Here is a 6,483-nt window from a genome sequence, read left to right on the forward strand (position 1 = left end):
AGTTTAAATCTGTCTTTAAGACTTATCTCTTTTCCTTGGCTTATGACTGTGTCTAATTTGTGTAATTTTATGTGCCAAAGTATTCATCTAAACTATTTTGATTTTAGTTTTATATATTACTTCATCTTCTATCATTACCTATCTCTATCTCCATCTCTTTCTTCTTCTTCTATCTTTCTCTCATCCTCTGTTTCTGCTTTTTCTACTCCTTTCTCTTTTTCTCATTCTCAATTCTCTCCCTCTTTTTGTAGCTCTCAATGACACCACTTGTCTCTCATTAGATACTTCTCTCCCCTTCATGCTCCACACACTCTCTCCTCTTTCTCACTATTTCTCTCTCCCTCATTCTCACTCCCTTTCCCCCTCTCTACTCCCCTCCTTTCCCTCTCTGACTCTCCCTCTATTTCTCCATCTTCTCTCACAGCGTTTGTGTAATGGATATTTAATATAATAAAATGAAAGGTTTTCTTTACTTCCTCCCACACACACCATCACTCCAAATACCTCAGTCTGAACCCCTCTTACCCCCTCCCAACTTCACCTTCTTCATCTCTCTTTCCCCACCTCTCCCTCAATCTCTCTCCCCCCACCTCTCTCTCACTCTCTCTCCCTCACCTCTCCCTCATTCTCTTCTATCTCTCTCCCACTTCTCCCTTATTCTCTCTTCCCCAGTTCCCCTCTCATTCTCTTTTCTCCCCCACTTCTCCCTTATTCTCATTTCCCCAGCTCCTCTTCATTCTCTTCTCTCTCCCACTTCTCCCTTATTCTCTCTTCCCCATCTCCCCCTCCTTCTCTCCTATTTCTTTCCCACTTCTCCCTTATTCTCTCTTTCCCAGCTCCCCCTCATTCTCTTCTATCTCTCTCCCACTTCTCCCTTATTCTCTCTTTCCCAGCTCCCCCTCATTCTCTACTCTCTCCCACTTCTCCTTTATTCTCTCTTCCCCAGCTCCCCCTTATTCTCTTCTCTCCCACTTCTCCCTTATTCTCTCTTCCCCAGCTCCCCCTCATTCTCTTCTCTCTCCCAATACTCCCTTATTCTCTCTTACCCACATCTCCCTCATTCTCTTCTCTCTCCCACTTCTCCCTTATTCTCTTACCCACATCTCCCTCATTCTCTTCTCTCCCCCACTTCTCCTTCATTCTCTCTCTCTCCGTCCCTCCATCATTCTCTTCTCTCTCCCACTTGTCACTCATTCTCTTCTCTGTCTCCCCCAATTCTCCCTAATTCTCTTTCTCTTTCCTCACCTCTCCCTCATTCTCTTCTCTCTCTCTTTTGTCACTCATTCTCTCTCTCGCCATCCTCCCCACCTTTCCATCATTCTTTCTCTCCCCAACCTCTCCCTCATTCTCTTCCCCACCTTTCCCTCATTCTCTCTCCCCCACCTCTCCCTCCCCTACCCCTCACTAATTCCATCTCCTTACTAATTTTTTTCTTTCCCCACCTCTCCCTCATTCTCCCCCCATTATGCTTTCCCCACCCTTCTCTCATTCTCTCTTTCTCCCCTCCACCTCTGACTCATTTTCTTTCTCCCTCTCCTCACCTCCCCTCACTCTTTCTCTTTACCCACCTCTCCCTCATTCTCTTCTCTCTTCCTCACCTCTCACTCATTCCTGCTCTCTCCCAGTCTTTGTCTCCTATCTCTCTCCCTTATTCTCAGTCTCTCTCTACCCCGTTCTCTCTGTATCCCTCACTAATTACATCTCCTCTCTAACTCCTCTCTCCCAATCTCTCTCCCTCTTCCTCTTTTCCCTACCCCATTTCTTTCCTCTCACTTACTCCCTTTCTCAGTCTCTGTCTTCTTACCCCTTATTCTCAGTCTCATTCTCTGTACCTCCCTAATTCTCTCACTCCTCTCTCCTTACCTCTATCTTTCTCTACCTCTCTCTCCATTCTTTTTCTCTCCCTCTCTCTCCCAGTATCACACCCTGTCTCTCTCTCTCTCTCGCACTGTCTCGATGCAGGAGGGAATCCCGGTCTGCGTAGCTGCTGCTGCAGAGTGAGAGAGAGAGAGCTGTGGTTATGTAAGAGCAAGGCAGACAGCCTGCACCCTGCTCACAGCCTGCTGCCAGCACCTACAAACCAATGCAGCTTTCATGAGGCACGCTGCAGTGCAAATGCATTCTTATTCCTCACCCCACTCAGAGCCACGGAGCAGCTCTTATTAAAGCTGTCCTCGCCTCGCCTCGCCTATCGCCCTCCAGCCTCCCTGCCTCCAATCTCCCACACTCTATATTCTTCCATTTCCTGCCACAGCTATATCTTTCTGGACACAAAAAGGATTCAACAGATATGGAACACCTACAGCTTTCATGCTCATTTTTCACCATAATAAAATGTGTATTCGAGCACTTTACTAATTTTAACAAACATTTATTCCTTTATACATATACTGAATTACCCCAAAAGTAGCTGATTAGTTAACACGTTTGATGTCCGAACTGGTTTTGAATTGACACTAAGAGGTTAATGTAGCTAGCAATTAAGGGAAGCTTATGCTGTCCACTAATTAGCACTGTAAAAACTGCATCACTCACTTGCATCAAACTGTGTCTAATTCTTCAGTAATCTCAAATTGTATATGTGGTTTATGACACTGTATGATATACAGTTATCAATGGACAAATGTACAAAATTAAGGCTTAAAGATGGCTTTCACTACTGCTTTTAGTTATGTGACATACTATTGGCCATTTTGGATACATTCGAGGATAGAGGAAAATTCCTGTAAGTGTTGCTCTACAGAGAGCAGGTTTTATCATGATTTACCGATGTGACATTTTAGACCATAATTCGCTGTGCTAAGAGAAAAATGACATTTAACAAAAAAACGACACAATGAAATTTATCGCTGTGCACATGTAAACGTTGTAAATGACGCGTGCAAATCACCAGGCCCTGGAGCAAAGAGTCTCATCATTTATGCCGACAGGTGAACGATTGAGTGTAAATAAAAAAGTACATAAGAAAAGTAGACCGAAGAGGAAGAAAACAGCAGCCAACGCTGCTGGAGGAATACTACAGCTGATCAATGTCTGGCCATTATCTGTAATTGAACTCTTCATAAAAGAGGTCTGGGGCGGTTATGTGTTTGAAGACGGATAGTGTGAGCCGGCTGCCTTGGAGCCATGCCTACGAGAGTCATAGAGAGCAGCCATCACTCCCTCTGTCAGCCCCCATTCTCACTGATACTGCAGCACTGTTGGGAACTCCCCTGGCCAATGCCTCTCCTCTTCCTCCATCCATTAACCTTTAGAAGCCCATAGAGTTATTACTGTCATTTTGCTAAACATTACTTTTACATTACACAATTATTTACATGTAATTACACAATTACACAAATTACACAATTACTGGGTTAGTCACATGAGTAATTCACATGCTTTCATGGTAATTGCTGCAATGCTAGGCAAACTTTAATGTTGGCAAAAAAGCCCATTTAACCCTAATTTAAGCTACACAACATAACTGGACTTTTAAGCTAAATACAAAGCCCAAAATATTTTATTAGCATGGAAATACTACACAAGATGAAACCAATTCTATTGCAAGCTGGGAAGACACTGAAATACAGGCTTCTCAGCCAGGCCAGATAGGTTTTGAGAACTGTGATACCAGAACCAGTGATAGTTTGGGATAAAAAGGTAAGGGAATGCATTATTTCTCAGTTACAGCTACTTTCAAAAAGCAATTAAGTATGCATCTTTATATTTTTATGCTGTTTATAGCCTACAGAAGACAGAGTGAATAAACAACGGGTTAATTTCTCATTTTATATGTGTTACACAATGGTAGCACTCTTGGTTCTACTTCTTTATTAAATTAGTCTCAGTTTTCAAACAACTGATCAGCTGGATCAGCTCTCCTGCTCCGCTGGAATGAAAACCGGCAGCTACACTGGCCATTTGTGGAAGTGGCCACCCCAACTTGCAGTTTAACCTATAATGTTCATTACAGGAAACACAGAAAAAGTTCCTACAAACAAAAACAAACACAATAAAACAAAGGCGACAGTCAAACTGTTTTAAAACACACAGAAAACAATTGATACTTTGGAACACTGGAACAAATTTCCATTAAATTCAAATCAAATATCTCCTCTTCTACTTACAAACACCTAACAAGGTATCTGTTAAATGTTAAGAATCCATACTTTTGACTAATTATTTCTGCCTGTTTCAATGAGTCACGAGTGAAAAACAATTAAAAAATTGTAAGCAGCATTTCATGGAATGTATACCATGTACGAGGTTAAGGGTTTAAGTATGAAACAATTTCTTTCAGGGCTCTCATGCCAGCAGCATACATGCATAAACTGCTCTGCTACATTATAAACTTTCACATGCTTAGACACATATTGGATAGGCTTTAAAAGGTTTTCCACTAACTGCATCAGCAGACACTGAGTGAGCTGATACTCGTATGTCATTTCCTGGGCGTGCCTCACCTCTATAAGAGATAATGGGAGCAGTACACATGCTGGAGAGCTAAATGGGCCTGTGTCTTCTATTTTGCTGTGTTTCAGGGCCAATTAATGAGATCATAATTCCACTGCATACCACAGGGATACATGCTCTTTATATTAGTCATGAAACTGTACAGAAAGGTTTAAGTGTGGCGTCTGTTTATTTACACAAACCCAAGAATCATTATATCATTATATCATCATTAAAGTTCAGAGCTGGCATCAAGACACAGGCAAAGTTCACTGTTGGCAGCTCCAGGATTGGTATAATTGGATGATGAGGCTGAAATTACATGTAGTAAATAATTTTAATAGTAACTATTACAAATATTTTCCCAGTTCTGACACATATAATTGGAAGTTAAACAATCCTACAGGGGGCTAGACAATTTCTTGAGTAAATGTAAAAATCTAGGAAAACCTTTCTGTGAATCTAGTATTTTGTATAGTAATGTATCAAATGGACAATCCTATATCTGCTGTAAACATGCTTACTCGCCTCCTACTGTTTTGCCATAATATTGCCTAGCATGACACTTTCCAGTTTAAAGGCTAGGAAAACCTCCTTATGAGGATTTTGGCACTTTGGGGCTGATACATGAGGGTGGGCTGTTTGAACTGTTTGTTTTTTCACTAGCTATCCATTGCAGAAGAAGTTAAATAGCTAATGTTACTGCTAGGAAGGTAAATCTCCTGTCTGTATTTGTTCACCTCTAAAACAGTGGAACATCAGTCGTTTTCTTTTTCATCGTAGAAGGGATTTCCAATAGTAGTATGAACACAGATGGATGAAAACATATAGTTACTTGAGTAGAGTTGTTTGAATAGCCTATGGTGGTGGCAATCCATTAATTGTAGTTGGTAAACTTATCTTGTTAACGCTAACGTGAGCTAGCACTGTATAATGTATAGCAACAACACTGAAGAATCGTCACAAGAGAAAAAGGATCACAAACACTTGGCAGAGAGACCCTACAGCAACTTGTTAAAGCAGACTTCCTTATCTGGAAGCTGTCACTGCATCTACTGGGCTTTGGAAACATACAGCAATTCAGCAGCGCAGGCCACTGGTGTAACGCTACTCTACTTCTAGAAGTCTCAGAAAGTTGACTAAAGCTATTAGATACTAAAAGCCATTTGGCACCTAATTGGCGAGAGGGGTTAGGAGCTGGGATTTGGCTGGTGTGCGGCTGGCTCTTTAGTAGTGCGAGTGGGTTGCACTGGAGGATGACCTCCATTAAGGCGCTGAGGCAGTAAAGGCAGTCGCCAGAGAAGTGGTGCGGGGGACTGGACTGATTTGGCATTAACATAATAAAGATCTCTGTTTAGATCCTGCCAGTTACGCTCCTGAAAGCTGAGCGCACGCCTCAGCGTGCCAAGCGTTTCCCTGCACGCTGCCAACTGCAACCGCGCTCCGCCTAGAAACACTCGAGTCAAGTGCACTAAGCGTGTAATCGCACCAACTCCACCAAAGACAGCGCATGTTTTTGTGAAGTGACCATTATGTTTATCTTCTTTACAGAGAGTGATAATATTCACTCCAGGCAAACTTTTCTTTTTCCTCTCACTTTATTTTTCTCAGTGTTGTTTAAAAGCTTTGTGTTGCTTTGTCTTTGAATTAGTCCACTGAATGCTATCCTTTCTGTCCAGAAAGAAGCTGTCAAACAGAGAATGGGTTAAATAATAAAGATTTCAGTAGTTTTAGCGAAACAATGCTTTACTGACTAATGTGGTGGTGTGTTGTCAAATGTGAATTCTCAAACAGGACCTGACTGACTTCTCATTTGCCACATTTCAAGTAAACAGCAGAACAAGTAATGCAAGCAAAGAGGCCACTGCAGTTTAAAATGGCAAATAGAAGTCAGATATCTTTATACTTCAGTAAATAAATTTTTGTGCTTTTGTGGGGTTTTTGTATCATGCAAATTAAGATTTCAAAATGTTGTAAATGTAAATGGGCACAGACTTCTGTAATCATGCCTCATTCTGTAGTTGGTGTCATGCCCATATCAGGAACTAA

This window comes from Colossoma macropomum, unplaced genomic scaffold (genome assembly GCF_904425465.1).
Source record: "Colossoma macropomum unplaced genomic scaffold, Colossoma_macropomum, whole genome shotgun sequence".
NCBI classification, from domain to species: Eukaryota; Metazoa; Chordata; class Actinopteri; order Characiformes; family Serrasalmidae; genus Colossoma; species Colossoma macropomum.